The 20,729-nt window shown below is 45.7% G+C and overlaps 1 non-coding gene and 1 pseudogene across 1 annotated transcript; both read right to left on the reverse strand.

Annotated features, from left to right (window-relative positions):
* LOC144161571 (uncharacterized) overlaps positions 1-17,410 on the reverse strand; it is a 32,295-nt pseudogene extending 14,885 nt beyond the window's left edge.
* Positions 17,411-20,006: 2,596 nt separating this feature from the next.
* Positions 20,007-20,079, reverse strand: Trnat-cgu (transfer RNA threonine (anticodon CGU)). Its single transcript has one exon. It is a non-coding gene; the product is annotated as a tRNA-Thr (tRNA).
* Between the last annotated feature and the right edge of the window lie 650 nt (positions 20,080-20,729).

Genomic DNA, 20,729 nt, shown 5'->3' on the forward strand with positions numbered 1-20,729 from the left:
AATTCACAGCCAACATTGAGTATGAAGACCAGATAATTGACATATTGAGCCGATTGTACCACCGGTTAAAAGACAAGGCTGACACCAATGAACAGTGCAAGATAATGAAGACCTTGAAGGCATCGGCAAACTTCAAAGAGTTTTTTACACTTACCAAGATGTGCTACGAACCTCCCGATGTTGAATACGCTGCTGAAGGAATGCACTCGGCCGGAACTTCGCTCCCTTCACATTTTCTATCACAAGCGAAAGGGCGAACTATGTCACGTTCCCCTGCTACACTGGACATCCAAACTGAAGATGCTTTGCTATCACGTTCACCTGAAGAGTCCCCGGAAATGGCCCCAAGTAACATAGTCTGCTCATCAAGCGCGGAAGCATCTTCACAAGTCCCATATACCATCTAAAGGGACCAGCTAAAGGGACCATCTAAAGGTCCCTGGTTCGATCCCGGGTTTCGGCACCATAAGATGATGAAGAAAGGAGTCCGAAGCCACCGTAAAAGAAACAATAACTCTATTTACTTGAGACCGCTTAATGTACACCGTTTCCGATCATCTTCTTCTTCCTTCTCTTTCTTCACACGAACGCTGCACGATCAGACGTCTTCTTCTTCATTAGGGTAATTGCCCTACGTCCACCGCAAAAAATATAACATCCTCCCACCCCGGCACAAAAAATGGAATTAGCAAATCTTCCCTGAAAACAATGACTCCCAGGTCTTCTGAGCGTTCATCCGATGAACAAAATGTAACATAGCCTATGCCCCGAATTGACGACGCACTCGACACGTTACATGGCTCAGAATACTTCTCGAGTCTCGATCTTCGGTCAGGTTATTGGCAGATCCCCATGGCAGAATCCGATAAAGAAAAGGCAGGCTTCGCCACACCAGACGGCCTCTACGAGCTCCGCGTGATGCCGTTTGAACTTTGCAACGCTGCGGCCACCTTTGAGCGCATGATTGATACTGTACGTCGTGGCTTGAAGTGGAGGACTTGCCTATGTTACTTAAATGATATCGTCATTTTTCCGTTCCCTTTCGCTGAACACCTTTAACGTGTGGATGAAGTCCTCACCTGTCTCGGCAATGCTGGTTTACCGCTGAACACCAAGAAATGTCGCTTTGCCAGTACCTCAATCAAAGTCTTGGCCCACGTTGTAAGTAAGGAAGGTATACGCCAGGGTCCAGGCAAGATCAATGCGGTCATCAATTTTTCCCGGCCTCTTCATTAGAAAGAGCTACGAAGTTTCCTGGGCTTGGCTTCCTATTTCCGTCGCTTCATCCGAAATATATATGTGGAGCAGATAATCTTGTAAGATGGTAGAGAACACAAGAAAAGAAAACTTCAAACGAGGTAGCTATTGTTGCGAACGTTTCAGCTAAGAGACTTGCCTTCGTCAGGGCAAACCGTGGCCTGCCTGGCACGCTTTACATAGGTATACGTACCTAAGAGACAAGAGAAAAGGAAGTGGAATGCTCGCTGGGAGGAGGTCCTGCTGTGAAGACTTCGTGTTGGTGTAGCCCTCTTTCCCGCTGTTACCCGGGAATGGCCGCCACGTTACCATGCCCTGTTCGCACACAACTGCCCCTTTTGCACGGCTCCTGCCGAAGATGCGGACACTGAACATTTGCTGTGGATGTGTTCTTCATTGAATACGGCGAGAACAAGACACCTTCGAGGCACAGGCCTCCACCCTGGCCGACCACCTGACCTTAACGGGTGGCTTTGGGACCCCATCATCGCTCCCTCCTTGCGTTTCTTCACGAAATGGTAGTTAATCTCTACTTGTGACATTGTATTTATGCCAACGGGCATATATCGCAATAAAAATTGGAACCGGATTTGTTTGGGAGTATGCAGGGGGAGATTTTGAGGAGGAAGGAGGGTTCTATATTTTGAGCCGCGTAGTCGGTAAGAGGGAAGTCGGGTGCAGTAGATATTCCGGGAAATTATTGGAGGGAAAGGATGGGAGGGTATTTGTTGCCATTCCGCGTGGCTTTCAGCAAGGTTCTCAGAAACGTCGGAAGCAGTACAGGGGGTGAGAGAAGTTCTTATCAGAAGGTGTTTGCAAGCCCTGGGTCAGAAAAAAAGTAAGAGAAGCGGAAAAACAACTTCGTCAAAAAAGAAAAAAAAGAGAAACCACAGACACACACACACACGCACTGAAAACCAATAACAGCACAACTGACATTGCACGTGTCGCCAACAGCAACACTGCTGGAACAGGCTGTTTCTGAAACTCGAAAACAAAAAGATAGAAGGACGTACGGGGCACAATAGAAAGCGGAGCAAAAAGACATAAAAGAATTAAAATAAATGCAATTCCAGAGGATAGAATGGAGGGATGCCTGCGCATACTAAAATGGAAGCGAAGGAATGAAAACAGAAGGAATTAGGTGACCACATAGGGAGCAGAGGGACGGGTCATACTGTTTGGATGACGTACAAGCAACACAATGCCTAATTTCTGTATTCCCTGTGAATATTGCAAGGATTCCAGTTTTCGCCTAGACGCATTATTCCAGCAGTGAACCTGCTGCTCGAATTAAGTGCTTCTGCTCCTGTATTGAACCTACTGGAATTATTGTGTCTAAGGGCAACTTGGAAACCTTGCGGTATTCACAGGGAATCCAACACTGACGAAGGCAAGTCTCTTTGCTGAAACGTTGGCAGCAATCGCTACCTTGTTCGAAGCTTTCTTTACTAATATATATATATATATATATATATATATATATATATAGCGAATCAGAATAGGAAATGAGGGGCTCGTTGAAAATAACACAGAAATAAGGGTTGGCAGTCGAGAACACCTCGGAAAGCAAAGGGGAGGATGTGGTAGATCATTGAAACAGATTAAGAATTTGGAAAGAAAGAAAGAAAGTGAAGAAAAAATGCCCGCCAGGTGGGATCCGAACCCACGACCTCCAGAATACCGGTCTGGTGCGATAACCACTACGCTACCGGCGGGGCGATTTTCCCATTCACTTTCTGGGGTATTTATGTTAGGTAGATTTGTTTCCTGTGCTTGGGGGTGGTAGCCAGCGCCATTCGGACTAATCGGGGTGAAGGGGACCTTCTTTTTAACCCCCGGATCGTGACTCGAGTGTCTACGACATGTCCAGAGTGGTCGACCAGCTTTGAACCCTCTTAAGCTCCCTTTGGCAACAAGACTGCCAGAACAGAGGCCCTCGCTATGCATGTAGCGAATCAGAATAGGAAATGAGGGGCTCGTTGAAAATAACACAGAAATAAGGGTTGGCAGTCGAGAACACCTCGGAAAGCAAAGGGGAGGATGTGGTAGATCATTGAAACAGATTAAGAATTTGGAAAGAAAGAAAGTGAAGAAAAAATGCCCGCCAGGTGGGATCCGAACCCACGACCTCCAGAATACCGGTCTGGTGCGATACCAGACCGGTCTGGTGCGAACGAAATCGCACCAGACCGGTATTCTGGAGGTCGTGGGTTCGGATCCCACCTGGCGGGCATTTTTTTCTTCACTTTCTTTCTTTCTTTCCAAATTCTTAATCTGTTTCAATGATCTACCACATCCTCCCCTTTGCTTTCCGAGGTGTTCTCGACTGCCAACCCTTATTTCTGTGTTATATATATATATATATATATATATATATATATATATATATATATATATATATATATATATATATATATATATATATATATATATATATATATATAGTATAAGTAAAGAGTCCCACAATCTCCCATGTGTACTTATTTCCTTCTGTTGACACTGTTTTTATCATGTAGTTCACTCACGATTATGCTTTGTACCATTGACAATCATGCATCTGTGGAATTGTGCTTTGCCTCCCCCCTTATGTAATACCCCGCAAGGGGCCTTTAAGGGTTCAATAAATGATGATGATGAGTCGGATACACAGCAAGAAAAATAACAAACAAGGTTTGCTTACGTAGCGGCAACGGGACTTGCCTTCATCAGAGTAAAGTTACATGATTTTGCTGTCGCAAACATTTCGAACACATTTCTTATATAGGTTTGCAGAAAACTGTGAGAAGGAGCGGAAAATGTTTCGGAAATGGAGAGTGTGCATACAGTCGGGCTACGCCTATGTTACAACTACAACAAACAAAAAAAAGGGGTGGGGGGGAGGGAAGCCAGAGAGAGAAAAAGGGGTCGTGTTAACAATGCAGCGTTCAAGGTTGTACCATGACGGGTCAACGTATGCCGCGCGGGCTGCAAGTTCAGACGATACGGGAAACTGGACAGCCGCGGTTTGAAAAGAAAGGGAAGAGTACACAGTAAGGTATTCAGTGGCTGGGGAGACTGGTTGGGGCAGAAGCGAAGATGGGTGTGCCCCCCGCGGATGAAGAGAATAGATAGGGGGCACAAAAGAGCATTTCACAGAAGCTAGCAACTGAACAGGAAATAGGTAGGGTCACAAAAGGTTACACATGAATAGATCACAAAGATTTAAATATTCTTAAGTGGTGGTGGGAACGAGGCCTCCTTCCCCAGGACAAATGGCATTGTTGAGCCGAATTAGGCTAATAAAGCTGCTGTATTAGGAGAGTTTCTGCGAATTCTGATGGGAAACTCGAGGGTAGGAATAATGAACATAGTTATAAATATTATGAAGCCGCTAATTTTAATCGAGGGATAAGCACGTTAGTTTTCCGTAACTTTCATTAATGCAGAGTGTGGCTGACCCAAACTTATAAATGAGATAAGATTCCCGAACCTCGCGGTCGTGGTGCGTTTTGAAGGCGGATTCTAAAATCGTTGCTTTAAGATGTTCAAATGCATGCCCGGGACTGTTCACATGTCTTGACAGGGGCAAATAAGGGCAGCTTTTTGCATGAGAGCGGTGATTATTGAACCGTATTCGGAAGGGCGTTTCAGTTTGGCCGATATATTGTTGCCTACAATGAAACCACGGCTCGTTCCCTGATCCCCTTAAGCCCCGTAGCCGGTAAATTCTATCTTCTCCCAAATATTTACAAGGTGAACAACCCAGGGCGCTCCATTGTTTCTGGCATTGGCAATGTTACCGAAAACCTCTCGCGCTATGTGGATAATCTCATTTGCGACATTCCGCCCAGCTTTCCCTCCTTCATTAAGGATACCAATGACTTTCTCTCAGACATCTCAAAAATTGAAATTCCTGATAACTGCCTTCTAGTCACCCTTGATGTTGCGTCACTGTATACTAACATCCCGCATGAAGAAGGCATCGCCGCTGTATCCCTTGCGTATGAGCAGTCATCGTGCGACAAACCTATCGATTCTTCTGCTCTCCAAACATTCCTTAGGCTTATTCTTGAACTTAACAATTTTGAGTTCGACGGAGTTCATTACGTGCAAGTCAGCGGAACGTCAATGGGTACTCGAATCGGACCTAACTACGCTAATATCTTTATGGCTCACCTCGAATCAAACTTTCTTGACACCCAAAATTTAAAGTCAATGTACTATAAAAGGTATATTGATGACATATTCATGATCTGGCAACACGGTGAGGCGGAGCTCCTCACCTTCATTGAGGCATTTAACCTAGCCCATCCTAGTATTTCCCTTGCTCATTCCTATTCGGAACACAGTGTAAACTTTCTGGACGTCACCGTTACTACCTTCCAAGGTGGGCTTCAAACTAAACTGTTTAGAAAACCGACAGACACGCGGCAGTATTTGCACTTCCGAAGAAGCCATGTCAGACACTGCAAGACAGCAATACCTTACAGCCAAGCCCACCGATTTATGAGAATTTGGTCAAACCAAGCCGACTTTGACTCAAACTGTCGAGAACTCAAGACCGCCCTCCTGAATAAAAAATACCCGGAAAAAGTTATCGACGACGCTATTGTGCGAGCCAACCAATTAGACCGTAACGAAATCTGTAAGAAAAAAGCCCCGAATTGGAACCCGCAAACTAACTTAGTTTTAACCCACTCATCCTCCGCTCCAAGAGTGTCAACCGTGCTAAAAAAACATCACAATATCCTAATGCAAAGTGACCGCTTAAAAAGCATATTCCCCGAACCACCACGCGTTGTCTACCGGCGTAATAAGAATTTAGGTGACTTTCTTACTAACTCTCGTATCAACCGACCGGCAACTACTGGCTGCATGGCCTGCAATAAACCCCGATGTAAAGTATGCCCACACATGACCACTACACAGCGCGCCACCAGCACGGCTTCAGACTACTACGTAAATATAAAAGGTAACTTTAACTGTGATTCCGCTAATGTCGTATATCTTCTAGATTGCACTGTTTGTAGGCAACAATATATCGGCCAAACTGAAACGCCCTTCCGAATACGCTTCAATAATCACCGCTCTCATGCAAAAAGCTGCCCTTATTTGCCCCTGTCAAGACAGGTGAACAGTCCCGGGCATGCATTTGAACATCTTAAAGCAACGATTTTAGAATCCGCCTTCAAAACGCACCACGACCGCGAGGTTCGGGAATCTTATCTCATTTATAAGTTTGGGTCAGCCACACTCGGAATTAATGAAAGTTACGGAAAACTAACGAGCTTATCCCTCGATTAAAATTAGCGGCTTCATAATTTTTATAACTATGCTCATTATTCCTACCCTCGAGTTTCCCATCATAATTCGCAGAAACTCTCCTAATAAAGCAGCGTTATTAGCCTAATGCGGCTCAACAATGCCATTTGTCCTGGGGAAGGAGGCCTCGTTCCCACCACCACTTAAGAATGTTTAACTCTTTGTGATCTATTCATGTTTAACCTTTTGTGACCCTACCTATTTCCTGTTCAGTTGCTAGCTTCTGTGAAATGCTCTTTTGTGCCCCCTATCTATTCTCTTCATCCGCGGGGGGGCACACCCATCTTCGCTTCTGCCCCAACCAGTCTCCCCAGCCACTGAATACCTTACGGTATACTCTTCCCTTTCTTTTCATACCGCGGCAGTCCAGTTTCCCGCATCGTCTGAACTTGCAGCCCGCGCGGCATACGTTGACCCGTCATGGTGCAACCTTGAACGCTGCATTGTTAACACGACCCCTTTTTCTCTCTCGCGCTTCCCCCCCCCCTTTTTTTTCTTTTTTTTTGTTTGTTTGTTGTTGTTGTAACATAGGCGTAGCCCGACTGTATGCACACTCTACATTTCCGAAACATTTTCCGCTCCTCACAGTTTTCTGCAAACCTATATAAGAAATGTGTTCCAAATGTTTGCGACAGCAAAATCATGTAACTTTACTCTGATGAAGGCAACTCCCGTTGCCGCTACGTAAGTCAACCTTGTTTGTTATAGTTCCAGCTGTGTATCCGACTTATTACTTATACTATTTCTGCGCGCTTTGAGAGTTTATCTTTCTCTAGGTTTATATATATATATATATATATATATATATATATATATATATATATATATATATATATATAAATATATATAAACATCTGACGAAGGCCGGTCCCTCGGCCGAAACGTTATTAAATCTGTTCTCTTTTTTTACCGTGGTCGAAACAATTTTTGTGTATAGTCTACCGGCGTCCAGGAAAACTTTGTTCGTGTAAATATATATATATATATATATATATATATATATATATATATATATATATATATATACTGAAATGTGGAGGGCTCCGGAATAATTTTGACCACCTGGGTATCTTTAACATGCGCCGAAATCTCGTACACACGGGCGTTTTTGCTTTTCGCCTCCGTCAGAAAAACGGCCGCCGCGGCCAGGAATAGAACCCGCGACCTTGTGCTCAGCATGGCAACGCCTTAGCCACTGAGCCACCGCGGCGGGCCTTAGCCACTGAGCCACGCGGAAAAATGGACACGTCCTATGTTACCGTGGTCTAGAGGACAGAAGGGAACTGGGAGTGGGATTTATAGTCAATAAAAGCATAGGTGGCAACATAGACGAATACTATAGCATTAACGAAAGGGCAGCAGGTCTTGTAATTAGGCTCAATAAGAGGTACAAGCTCAAGGTGGTGCAGGGCTACGCGCCCACATCCAGCCACGACGACCAAGTAGTGGAACGCTTCTATGAAGATGTGGAATCGGCAATGGCTAAAGTAAAAACACAGTATACCGTAGTTATGGGGGACTTCAATGCTAAAGTAGGCAAGAATCAGGCTGCAGACAAGGCAGTTGGGAACTATGGTCTGGGCTGTAGAAATAGCAGGGGGGACCTACTAGTTGAGTTTGCAGAACGGAATAACCTACGCATACTGAATACCTTCTTCCGTAAACGGGAGAGTCGGAAGTGGACCTGAACGAGCCCGAATGGGGAGCACAAAAATGAAATAGACTTCATATTATGCGATAACCCTGGCGTCGTGCTGGATGTGGAAGTGCTCGGAAGGGTAAGGTGCAGTGACCACCGTATGGTAAGATCTCGATTTAGGCTAGATTTGAGGAGGGACCGCAACAAGCTAGTATGAAAGAAGCCGATAAATGAGCTAACAGTAAGACGCAAAGTAGAAGAATTCAGGATCGCGCTGCAGAACCGATATTCCGCCCTTAACGAGGAAGCCGAGCTTACGACACAGGAAGCCAGCGACAACCTTACACGCATTATCACGGAGTGTGCAGTAGAAGTTGGGGGCACTATGGCTAGACAGGATACCGGTAAACTTTCACAGGAGACGAAAGACCTAATCAGGAAACGGCAAACCATGAGAATCTCTACCGCAACTGACAGAATAGAACTAGCCGAGCTCTCGAAGTTAATCAATAAGCGTAAGACAGCTGACATAGGGAAGTATAATATGGAGAGGATCGAATACGCTGTAAAGAACGGAGGTAGCCTGAAAGCAGTGAAGAGACGTCTTGGCGTGGGGGAAAATCAGATGTATGCACTTAAGGATAAGCAAGGCAGTGTCATCACAAATAGGCATAAAATAGTCACAGTGGCCGAGGAGTTCTATAGGGATCTGTAGAGTAGCCGGGACATAAAGGATAATGCCGAACGAGACAGCAGCTCAGAGGAGATAGACATCCCACCAGTAACGACCGAAGAAGTAAGGAAGGCTTTGAAAGAAATGAAAGGGGGCAAAGCACCTGGGGAGGATCATATAACAGCAGACCTCTTGAAGGATGGCGGAGAAATTGTACTTGAAAAACTGGCAAACCTGTATACGCATTGCCTAATGACCGCAATGGTACCGGAATCTTGGAAGAACGCGAACATCATCCTAATCCATAAGAAAGGCGACATGAAGGACTTGAAAAATTACAGGCCGATCAGCTTACTGTCAGTCGTCTACAAGGTATTTACCAAGGTAATCGCTAACCGAATCTCTGAAACCTTAGATTTCAGTCAACCTAAAGAACAAGCAGGGTTCCGTAAAGGTTATTCAACAATGGACCATATTCACACGATCAATCAGGTGATAGAGAAGTGCGCTGAGTATACAGAACCCCTATATATAGCCTTCATAGATTATGAGAAAGCATTTGACTCGGTCGAAACCCTAGCAGTCATTCAGGCATTACGGAACCAGGGGGTAGATGAGCATTATGTAAGAATACTAGAGGATATCTACCATGGGTCTACAGCTACCATCATCTTTCATAGGGAGAGCAGTAATATACCTATAAGGAAGGGTGTCAGACAAGGAGACACAATCTCTCCAATGTTATTCACAGCATGCTTACAAGAAGTATTCAGAACGTTGGATTGGGAACAGGTGGGAGTAAGGGTTAATGGAGAATACCTCAGCAACCTCAGATTTGCTGATTACGTTGCCTTGCTAAGTAACTCGGGGGACGAATTGCAACGCATGCTTTTCGCACTGGGCGAACAGTGTAGAACCGTGGGCCTGAAAATTAATATGCAGAAAACTAAAGTAATGATCCATAACCTCGGGACAGCACAGCAGTTTGAGATAGGTGGCGAGGCAGTGGAAGTGGTAAGCGAATATATCTACTTAGGCCAAGTCGTGACCCCAGATCCCAACCATGAGGCAGAGATAATTAGAAGGATCAGAATGGGGTGGGGTGCATATGGCAGACATTCTCAGATAATGAATAGCAGCCTACCACTGTCGCTGAAGAAGAAAGTGTATGACAGCTGCATCTTACCGGTACTCACCTACGGGGCAGAAACTTGGAGGCTCACTAGGAGGGTTCAACTTAAATTGAGAACGACTCAGCGGGCAATGGAGCGGAAAATGATAGGTGTAACATTAAGGGACAAGAAGAGAGTGGAGTGGGTCAGGGAGCAAACTGGTGTTAAAGACATATTAGTATAAATTAAGAAGAAGAAATGGACGTGGGCAGGGCATGTAATGCGAAGGCAAGATAACCGCGGGTCATTAAGGGTAACAGAGTGGATCCCTAGAGAAGCCAAGCGTTGCAGGGGGCAGCAGAAAGTTAGATGGGCAGATGAGATCAAGAAGTTTGCGGGGATAAATTGGTCACAGTTGGCACAGGACCGAGGTAATTGGAGAATAATGGGAGAGGCCTTTGCCCTGCAGTGGGCGTACATAGGCTGGAGATGATGATGATGATGACTGAAATGTATTTAAAACCAATGGATCTGCACTATTTGTATCTTTGAAAAAGACCGGACCCCGGACGGAACTTTAGAATAGATATTGCTATGTTTTTCAGTGTGACTTCTCTATCGTACAGTTAACCTTATAGCCAGGAATCTTCTCTCTTAACTCTCTCTCTCTCGCTCTCTCTCTATATACATATTTGTATATATATATATATATATATATATATGTAGGGAGCAGTATAACTTTGAAGATGGTAGAGAACACAAGAGAGGAAAAACTTCGAACAAGGTACAAGCACGATTGTTGCCAACGTTTCAGCAAAGAGACTTGCTTTCGTCAGGGCAATCTCTCGCCTGGCTGGCGCGCTTTATATACGGGTAGGTCCGCAGGTCAGAGGAGAGAAGGAAAGAAGGAAGTGAAATTGAGAAAGCGGATTGGTTTGGGAGTGTGTCGATGGAGATTTGAGGGGGAAAGAAGGTTGTATAGTTTCAGCCGCGAAGTAGGTCACAGTCTCTTTGCTGAAACGTTGGCAACAATTGTGGTTTTACCTTGTTCGAAATTTTTCCTCTCTTATATATATATATATATATATATATATATATATATATATATATATATATATATATATATATATATATATATATATATATATATATATATATATATATATATATACTAAAAAATGGGTATAGCTTCTAACAAAACTGTTTATTGGTCGACGTTTCGATCGGATGCCGATCTTTCTTGAGAAAGATCGGCATCCGATCGAAACGTCGACCAATAAACAGTTTTGTTAGAAGCTATACCCATTTTTTACTATTTGCTACGGCAACCAAAGACAGCCCTTCTCGCAATCTATATATATATATATATACATATATATATATATATACATATGTATATATATAGGAAGCAATAAAACTCGGAAGATGATGGAGAACACAAGAAAAGAATACTTCGAACAAGGTAGAAACCACGATTGTTGCCAACGTTTCATCAGACTTGCCTTCGTCAGGGCAACAGAGCAACAATAGTGGTTTCTACCTTGTCTGAATTTTCTTATATATATATATATATATATATATAGCGAATCAGAATAGGAAATGAGGGGCTCGTAGAAATAACACAGAAATAAGGGTTGCCAGTCAAGAAAACCTCGGAAAGCAAAGGGGAGGATGTGGTAGGTCATTGAAACAGATAAAGAATTTGGAAAGAAAGCAAGAAAGTGGAGAAAAAATGCCCGCCAGGTGGGATCCGAACCCACGACCTCCAGAATACCGGTCAGGTGCGATGACCACTACGCTACTGGCGGGGATATTTTTCCCTCCACTTTCTGGAAAGTGGAGGGGAAAATTCTTTATCCAAACTCTTTATCTGTTTCAATGACCTACCGCATCCTCCTCTTTGCTTTCTGAGGTTTTCTTGACTTCCAACCCTTATTTCTATATATATATATATATATATATATATATATATATATATATATATATATATATATATGTATATTATATATCTATATATATATATACCGTAGAGCGGATACACGAACGGGTTCCAAACAAACAAACTTTATTGACATTTCAAACTTTATTGACATTTATTGACAAAAGCCAAGTGCACGAGCACAAGCTTATAAGGCGTTTAGGGCCAATCACATAAAGAGGGTTACACCTGCTGCGTGGTACGTCAGAACAGCTTATAAATATTTAGGAATGATCCGTGATGCAATATCAAGACATAACAGGTTTTCGCAGTGACATCTCTTTCATGACGGTAGCAAGCTAAAAGAATGGGAAGAGAGGGTGAAGTATAAAAAACCAGCATGCAATTACAGTGCAGAGCGGAAAGAGAGCAACCGCTACTTTCAAACAATGCGTCTCTATTAAACAATATAAGATGGGGCCGGAACGAACTATTCTACCAACCAGGCCGCCCCTTGCTCAACCAACTACTAATCTGGTTCTAAGTTATTTGGCGGCAGCCCGAAAAGTTACCTCAATTCTTAACACTGTAAAATTATCTTGCAAAGCCAGAAACTTCAACGCGTTTTTTCACATTACGCCCGCGTAGTCTATCGGCGTTCCAAGTACGTACGAGATTCAAAAAGTAAATCTAAAACAACTCCCCCATCTTACATCGGCTGTCAGCCCTGCCAAAAACCGCGATGCCAAATTTGCCAAATATGACGACGACCACAACAGCCACTACTACAGCTTCAAATTTTAAACTTAAAATCAAAAGAATTTTTACTTTTGACACAGAAAATGCAATTTATATGCTACAATGCGCGCAATGCCGACTTCAGTATATTGGCCAGACCGCCAACTCTTTCAGAATATGCTTCAACAATCATAGGTAACACATTAGGACCCTTCCAAATCTGCCGTTATCCACACATATAAACGTAGCAGGAGATTCATTTGATAAAATTAAAGTGGCAGTCTTTGAATCCGGTTTCCATTCAAACAATGATACAGAAGTCAGAGAAAGCTATCTTATTCACAAATTCAAATCCATGACATCAGGCTTAAACGAAAACATCGGTGCACTGACCGTTTTGGCGCATTCATACTCATCAGTGTGAACCTTCGTATCTTTATTACGCATACTTGTGTATGGGTATTCGTGTTTAAGAATGCGCACGTGCCAACAGTTTCACTTGTACATTTTAATGTTTAAACTCCACTATCCGTTTCTTAGGCCCCATCTTATATAGTTTAATAGTGAAGCATTGGTGGAATGTAGCGGTTGCTCTATTTCCACTCTGCACTGTAATTGGATGCTAGTTTTTTAATACTTCACCCACTCTTCCCATTTTTTTAGCTTGCTACCGCCATGAATAACATGACACTGTGAAGACCTGTTATGTTTTGATATTGCATCACACACCATTCTTAAAGATTGATCAACTGTTCTGACGTACCACGCAGCACGTGTGACCCTCTTTGCTGTGATTGGCCCTTGACGCCTCGTGAGCTTGTGCTCATGCGCCTGGGTTTTTTTTCTGACAAAGGCTTGTCCCAAGCCGAAGCGTAAATAAAGTTGTTTGTTTGTTACCCGTTCGTCTATTCGCTCTACGGTATTTTCACCGGGCCCACTGCAGCAACTTCTGACGTATAGATATATATAGTCGTGAACTAGAGTCCTATTGCTGCAGGAATACGCACAAAGTAAAAGTACGCTCTTAGAAGACTTTATTTCCAACGTTTCGACCTGAGACAAGTCTTCCTCAGGAATGAAAGCTTTTGGAAAACATCGTACGTACTCAAGGGGGGGGGGCGGCGCCCTGAAACACAAGCCATAGGGGAAACAGACACACAAACGACCACACACGCCATACAGAGCTTATTCTGCCAAAGGCAAGCGAAAAAGACCCCCAAAACAAACAAATCAAACAAACAAACAAACAAAAAACTAAAAAAAAGGGGGGGAGAGCAGGAACATACCGCATGAACGCGAGTGGTGGAAATGACAGGAAATGAGACAGGTTCATGGGTGGCGTAAGGCCGTAAAACATCCGGTGTCTCCGAGACGGGAAAACTACAAAGCACACGCCGCCACGAGCATTGAGTTTACATGCGCGTCACCGGTAACAAGGATTAACTACCGACCGTCTTCAGCGGCAAGGTCAAGAATGCAAGCGGGGCCCTTTACTATATCTGAAGCCCAGGCAGCTTCCGCGACTTTGGCGGGGTTCTAGAAAAGCCAAAGGGGGAGCCCATTTGAGGCGTCCCCTTCCCCGTCTTCGCCTCCCTCTGTACTAGGCGTCACGTCCTGTCGCGCCAGGCGAATGCACGGCGTCTTAACTGTTAGCACTCGGCCTGTCGCCCGCACGCGTGGACCCCTGGGTTTATTCCACGAAATTATGGCAGAGCGCGGCAATTCGTAAAAACATGAAAACAAGAACAGAGAGGCGACAGTCGGTGTGTGCCATGCTTCCGGGCAACCAAAAAATAGGAAAGAAAAGATAAAGACGGAAACAATGGAAAAGAGCAGCAAAGCAAAACATGGCCAAAAAGATAAGGAAGGACGCGCGCACCCCGTGAGCAGTAGCATTGGAGATCACAATGGGAATACATGACACCCGAGGCAGAAGCTACAACAGACACCAAAATGAAATACTTCTTACACGCTCGGTTGAAATTGGGAGCTTCAACATTCGATTTCACATTTCCCAATGACAAAATGGGTATGGCATCTGGTGACATGAGCAGGCAATGGGTACAATCTGGCTATTAATGAGGCGTGTTATGCTTGCTAAGCGCTGAGACAAGAAAATGAGAGAGAAAAAAAATCAAAAATAGCGGGGGCGGTAAGGGGAGTGTTGGTACGGTGTAGGAAACGGGCGAGACAATTATAGTGACCGCGGAACATACAATTAGGTTGTTGGCGTTTCCATGCACAATCTCACACCGGGAGCAACAGGCTGCCTGTGCAACTCAGACCGTGCAATACCATGCGCGGGAAAGGCCGATGCACACGAAGGGCTTAATGTAGGCATAGCAAAAGGACAACAAAACTACAAGATCTCGTATTTCCCGGGGTCACAATGCTTCAATGGTCATTCAGCGTACGAATTACAGTCATCGTTCCAGGACTCTCATTAGGGCCCCCCTTCAGGGTATAATATTTATAGATTGACTTCTTGTTCTCGCTCCCTACAGCTAGAAAAACTGCTCCGTAGAAGTGTGACTTTAATGTCATCGAAAGAGTGATTTTGCATCGCTAGGTGTCTGGACAACGGAAGGTTTGGGAGTGCTTTGTTGTGATAGCGGTGATTGTTAAACCGCATTCGAAAAAGCCCATCAGTCTGTCCTATGTACTGCATCTAACATCCGCCACACTCCAAAAGGTAAACCAAATTGGACGAGTCACAATCAAATGAACCACGTACAGAAAATCGAAAGTCCGAATGTGTGCTGATTGCCACCCTCGCGGTCTGCATGTGTTTACAGGCCAAACATCTGTTTTTTCCACACGGCCGGCAGCCTCATTGCTGGATGTGCCTGTCTTTGGCGTGGACAAGATAGTCCCCTATGTTTTTTGCGCGCCTGTGTACTACACGCGGAGGATCACTGAAAATTCCGGAAAGTCGCTCGCTCTGCTGGAGAATGTTGAAGTGCTTTTTGAAATTTGATTCACGTTTGGCGGGCTACTAGTAAAAGTTAAGACTAAATTAGCGCGGGAATTATTCCCATCATTCACATGTGACCCCTGTAACAGTGTGTTACGATTTAAACTTGCCGCCCTAGATATGGCATTGTCAACTAGGGCCGGCGGGTAATGCGGTTTGACTGGGACGCCCCGCACCCCGCATTCGCCTGGCGTTCGAACGAAAGTCTTCATCCCTGGAGCAAATTCTTCTAAATCTATGTGCCTAGGAATAAGGAATGGGCGTCCTGCAATGACTTCGGTGGCAGCTGTTGAAGTGCAGGTACTGTTGGCGGTCTCTAGGTTTCCTGTACACACTCGTCTCCAGTGACCCCGCCCGCACATGAACCTGAACGTCCAAGAAAGTAATTTCGGTGCGAGAGTACTCGTAGGTGAATGAGATATTAGGATGAACTGTGTTGAATTCTTCTATAAAGGCAGTAAGCCGTTGCTCAGTGTCTGTCCAGATTATGAAAATGTTGTCAAGGAATAGCTTGTACAATGCAGGTGAACTGTCTGAAGTAGATAGGAATTTCGTTTCAATATTGTGCATGAATATGGTGGCATAATTGGGTGCCATTTTTGTTCCCATTGCAGCGCCACTTCTTTGGAGAAAGTATTTGTTTTCAAATTCAAAACTGTTAAGTGTTTATACGAGACGCGTTAATACCTCAATAACCCTCGGGCTGGGAGAGTCGGCTTCGCGGTGTTCGTTGTACGACTGAATGAGGGCATTCATGCCATCGCTGTGTGGAATATTGGTATAAAGAATAAGCTCCGTATGGTGTGTGTGGTCGTTTGTGTGTTTTTTTAATATGTGGCATGTGTTTCGAGGCGCCGCCCCCACCCTGAGCCCGTTCGATGTTTTCCCAAAGCTTTCATTCCTTAGGAAGACCTGTCTCAGGTCGAAACGTTGGAAATATTCTCCCAGGAGCTTACTTTTACTTTGTATATATATATATATATATATATATATATATATATATACATATATATATATATATATATATATAGCTGAGAACGTTCGGCATCCGACGGAAACGTCGACACATAAACGGTTTTGTTAGAAGCTATACCCATTTATATATATATATATATTGTAATGAATAGACGTCCGATTCTCAACACGCCACGTTTAGTCTCCTGATCGAGCTCCATACTTCCTCTTCCAATCGGCCGATGTTCTCTTCGCTCTGTAGGCGGATTGGCCACTGACCGCGCTTGCAGCTTTTCCTTGGCACAGCTTCGCGCCTTTACATTCGGCCACACTGCGAAGACGCCTCCCAGCAAACTTGGGTATGGGCGGCTGGCCCTGGCTTCACGGTCAACCCACGAAGAGCTGAAAAGTCCGTTGTGCGCCTCCTGTCGGTGATTGTTTCTCACGGCTCGGTTTCAATCTTTCTTTCTGGTTCGTGTCCCAGCTTCGCTTCTTCCGTTGTGCAGGAAGTCAGGATGGCTTCCAGAATGATCATCTCCTCTAGCCCCAGCCGGCGCGTCATGATGTCCTTGCATTCATATTGCAGGAGGTCGGTAGTGCCACTCTGGTTATCCTGGTTTCCGTTTTGGATAATCGCCGCTGAAATATCCTTGTCTGTGACAAGTGCATTTTTGGTTTGCACATCATTATCGTCGTCCATCTGGTCTCTTGACGGTGCTTCATGGCATTCTTCAGCTGGCATCTCCTCGCGCTGAGTCTCACCGGACAGAGAAGAAACGATGGCCCGTTCCTGACCCGAGGCCTCAGAAACGCTGGCGGATGAGTTGCGCAGAGTATCCATCGCAACCGTCTCCTCGTGTCTTTGTAGCGGCAAGAAGCGCTGCTTGTGGTTGTTGGAGTCGCACGTCACGGTGAATGGAACGTGGCCTTCCGATGGTACTTAGAGTAGTTCAAGCGCTCTTTCGGACTTCCACGCCTCACGATTTCCTGGGTGAGGTTGTGGGCGTCGGGATGTCAGCATTACTCTTCGTGTTGGCTCTGTAGTCAAGCTGGGTATAGGCGCTTGTACGTTCCGAAAGGATCTCTTCGTCGACCAAGCTCAGCGGAGACGCCAACTTCCCCGAACCTATGGGAGCCAAAGGTAGTTCGCTGCCACGGGAGAACTGCGTCTGCATAGGAGAAAACGTCAACTGGCTACGCGCTTGGTAAAAACATTTCGGAAGCTGGACTCCGTTTTCAATGACGCTCGGACCCGTCCCGATGGTCGCCTCTTCATCTATCAGGGACATATTATTCGATTCGGGTTTCTGCTCTACGTTCTCGGCCAAGGGCTGAGCCGAGGTTTGCATGCAAGGCACCTGTGCCTGCCGCATTGCTCCCTGCTGCAGTCCTACAGCCAGACGGACGAATGCTTGTGGGCTCAACTCCGGTGGCTGCATGGCCAAAGCTGCAGCTAGAACAGGGTCGGCCAGGCCATTTATGACGTACCGCTTCTCCACAGGAGATGCCCAGGCGAAGACGCAGCCTGCGAGCTTGTCGTAGATGTAGACCGCAACGTTCTCGCTAGGGCCTTGGAGGCGGGCACGCATTTCCATGAAGCAAGAGTCGTAGTTGTCTGCAATCCACTGAACGCCGCGATTAATGCCCCGCTCCAGTTTGCCCAGGTGGCATCGATGAGAGTGACCTTCGTGAAGGAGCCACGCTCGGGCAGCGTCGCGCAGGCGTTATTGTGCCACGAACAGTTTGGTGCGGTCGGGCCAGGCATGATGGGTAGCAAGGGCGTCGATCAGCTTTACCCAAGAAACCGCATCATCCTGGACCCCTCTGAAGACCGGGACGACCGTGTCGGTGGGCGGCGTAAATGGGCTAGGAAGGACGCCGCGAAGCTGCTCACATATCTCTGTGAGTGCTTGGACAGCCCAAGATAGGCGGCCGGATTTCACATTAGTGGCCGTCGTTGTGAGGGTAGGCCACTGTCGGCGGGAAATCTAAAGACGACACAAATCACGGCGCGAACTGTGGAAGCCGCGACGAGTCCAGAAGACGCCGGCCGCTTCCAAAGCCGCGCCCAAGGCTGGATCGCCTGGGTTTTGGGTGTTACCTCTGTTCGGTGCTCGTGCTGAGACCGTGGCCCCACCGATGAACTCGGGCAGCAAATCTGGAAGGCGGGCCAGGCCTTGGCCGCTGCTGAGGGCCGTCCCTGCGGCTGGATCGCCGCGAGGGAGAGCAGGTCCCGAGGGTGGGTCGCCTTGGGGCTTGAAGGGGTGGCGGCCGCGCCACCTGTAATGAATAGACGTCCGATTCTCAACACGCCATGTTTATTCTCCTGAACGAGCTCCCTACTTCTTCTTCCACTTCCAGTCGGCCGACGTTCTCTTCGCTCTGTAGGCGGATTGGCCACTGACCGCGCTTGCAGCTTTTCCTTGTCAAAGCTTCGCGCCTTTAAAATATATACCTACATATATAAGTAAAGAGTCGGATACACAGCAAGAAAAATAACAAACAAGGTTTACTTACGTAGCGGCAATGGGACTTGCCTTCATCGCAGTAAAGTTACATGATTTTGCTGTCGCAAACATTTGGAACACATTTCTTATATAGGTTTGCAGAAAACTGTGAGAAGGAGCGGAAAATGTTTCGGAAATGGCGAGTATGCATACAGTCAGGCTACGCCTATGTTACAACAACAACAAACCAAAAAAAGAAAAGAAAAGAAAGAAAAAAAAGGGGAGGGGGAGCGAGAGAGAGAAAAGGGTCGTGTTAACAAAGCAGCGTTCAAGGTTGCACCATGACAGGTCAACGTATGCCGCGTGGCTTCCGCCCCAACCAGTCTCCCCAGCCACTGAATACCTTACTGTATACTCTTCCCTTCCTTTTGAAACAGCGATTGTCCAGTTTCCCCCATTGTCTAAACTTGCAGCCCACGCGGCATACGTTGACCCGTCATTGTGCAACCTTGAACGCTGCTTTGTTAACACGACCCCTTTCTCTATCTCGCTCTCCCTCCCCCTTTTTTTCTTTCTTTCCTTTTCTTTTTTTTTTGATTTGTTGTTGTTGTAACATAGGCGTAGCCCGACTGCATGCATACTCTCCATTTCCGAAACATTTTCCGCTCCTTCTCACAGTTTTCTGCAAACCTATATAGGAAATGTGTTCCAAATGTTTGCGACAGCAAAATCATGTAATTTTACTCTGATGAACGCAAGTCCCGTTGCCGCTACGTAAGTAAACCGTGTTTGTTATTGTTCTTGCTGTGTATCCGACTCTTTACTTATACTATTTCTGCGCGCTTTGTGAGTTTATCTTTCTCTAGATTTGCATATATATATATAGAAGTAAGGGTTGGCAGTCAAGAAAACTTCGCAAAGCAAAGGGGGAATGTGGTAGGTCATTGAAACAGATAAAGAACATTGAAAGAAGAAAGTGGAGAAAAAATGCCCGCCGGGTGGGATCCGAACCCACGACCTCCAGAATACGCATCTGGTGCGATGACCACTCCGCTACCGGCGGGGCTATTTTCCCCTCCACTTTCGTTGCTGTTTATGTCAAGGTAATGTTTACTGTGCTTGGGGGTAGTAGCCACAGCCACTCCGACTGCTCGGGGTAAAGGGCACCTTCTTTTTAACCCCCGGGCCGTGCCTCTTCTACGACATGTGAGAGGGGTCGACCAGCATTGTACCCTCTTAAGCTCACTATGGCACCAAGACTTCCAGAACAGAGGCCCCCGCTGTGCATGTAGCGATCTAGAATGGGAAATGAGGGGCTCGTTGAATTCAGACATAAATAAGGGTTGGCAGTCACGAAAACCTAGGAAAGCAAAGAGCAGAATGCCGTAGGTCATTGAAACTGATAAACAATTTGGAAAGACAGAAAGAAAGTGGAGAAAAAATGCCCGCCAGGTGGGATCCGAACTCACGACCTCCAGAATACGCCTCTGGTGCGATGACCACTACGCTACCGGCGGGGCTATTTTCCCCTCCACTTTCTTGGGTGTTTATGCCAAGGTAATTTTTTTCCTGTGCTTCGGGGTGGTAGCCAGCGCCACTCCGACTTCTCGGGGTGAAGGGGACCTTCTTTTAACCCCCAAGCCGTGACTCGAGTGTCTACGACATGTCGAGAGTGGTCGACCAGCGTTGAACCCTCTTAAGCCCGAAACAGGA

The sequence above is a fragment of the Haemaphysalis longicornis genome, unplaced genomic scaffold, assembly GCF_048455015.1.
Source record: "Haemaphysalis longicornis isolate Haplotype H1 unplaced genomic scaffold, Haemaphysalis longicornis Haplotype H1 scaffold_12, whole genome shotgun sequence".
NCBI lineage: Eukaryota > Metazoa > Arthropoda > Arachnida > Ixodida > Ixodidae > Haemaphysalis > Haemaphysalis longicornis.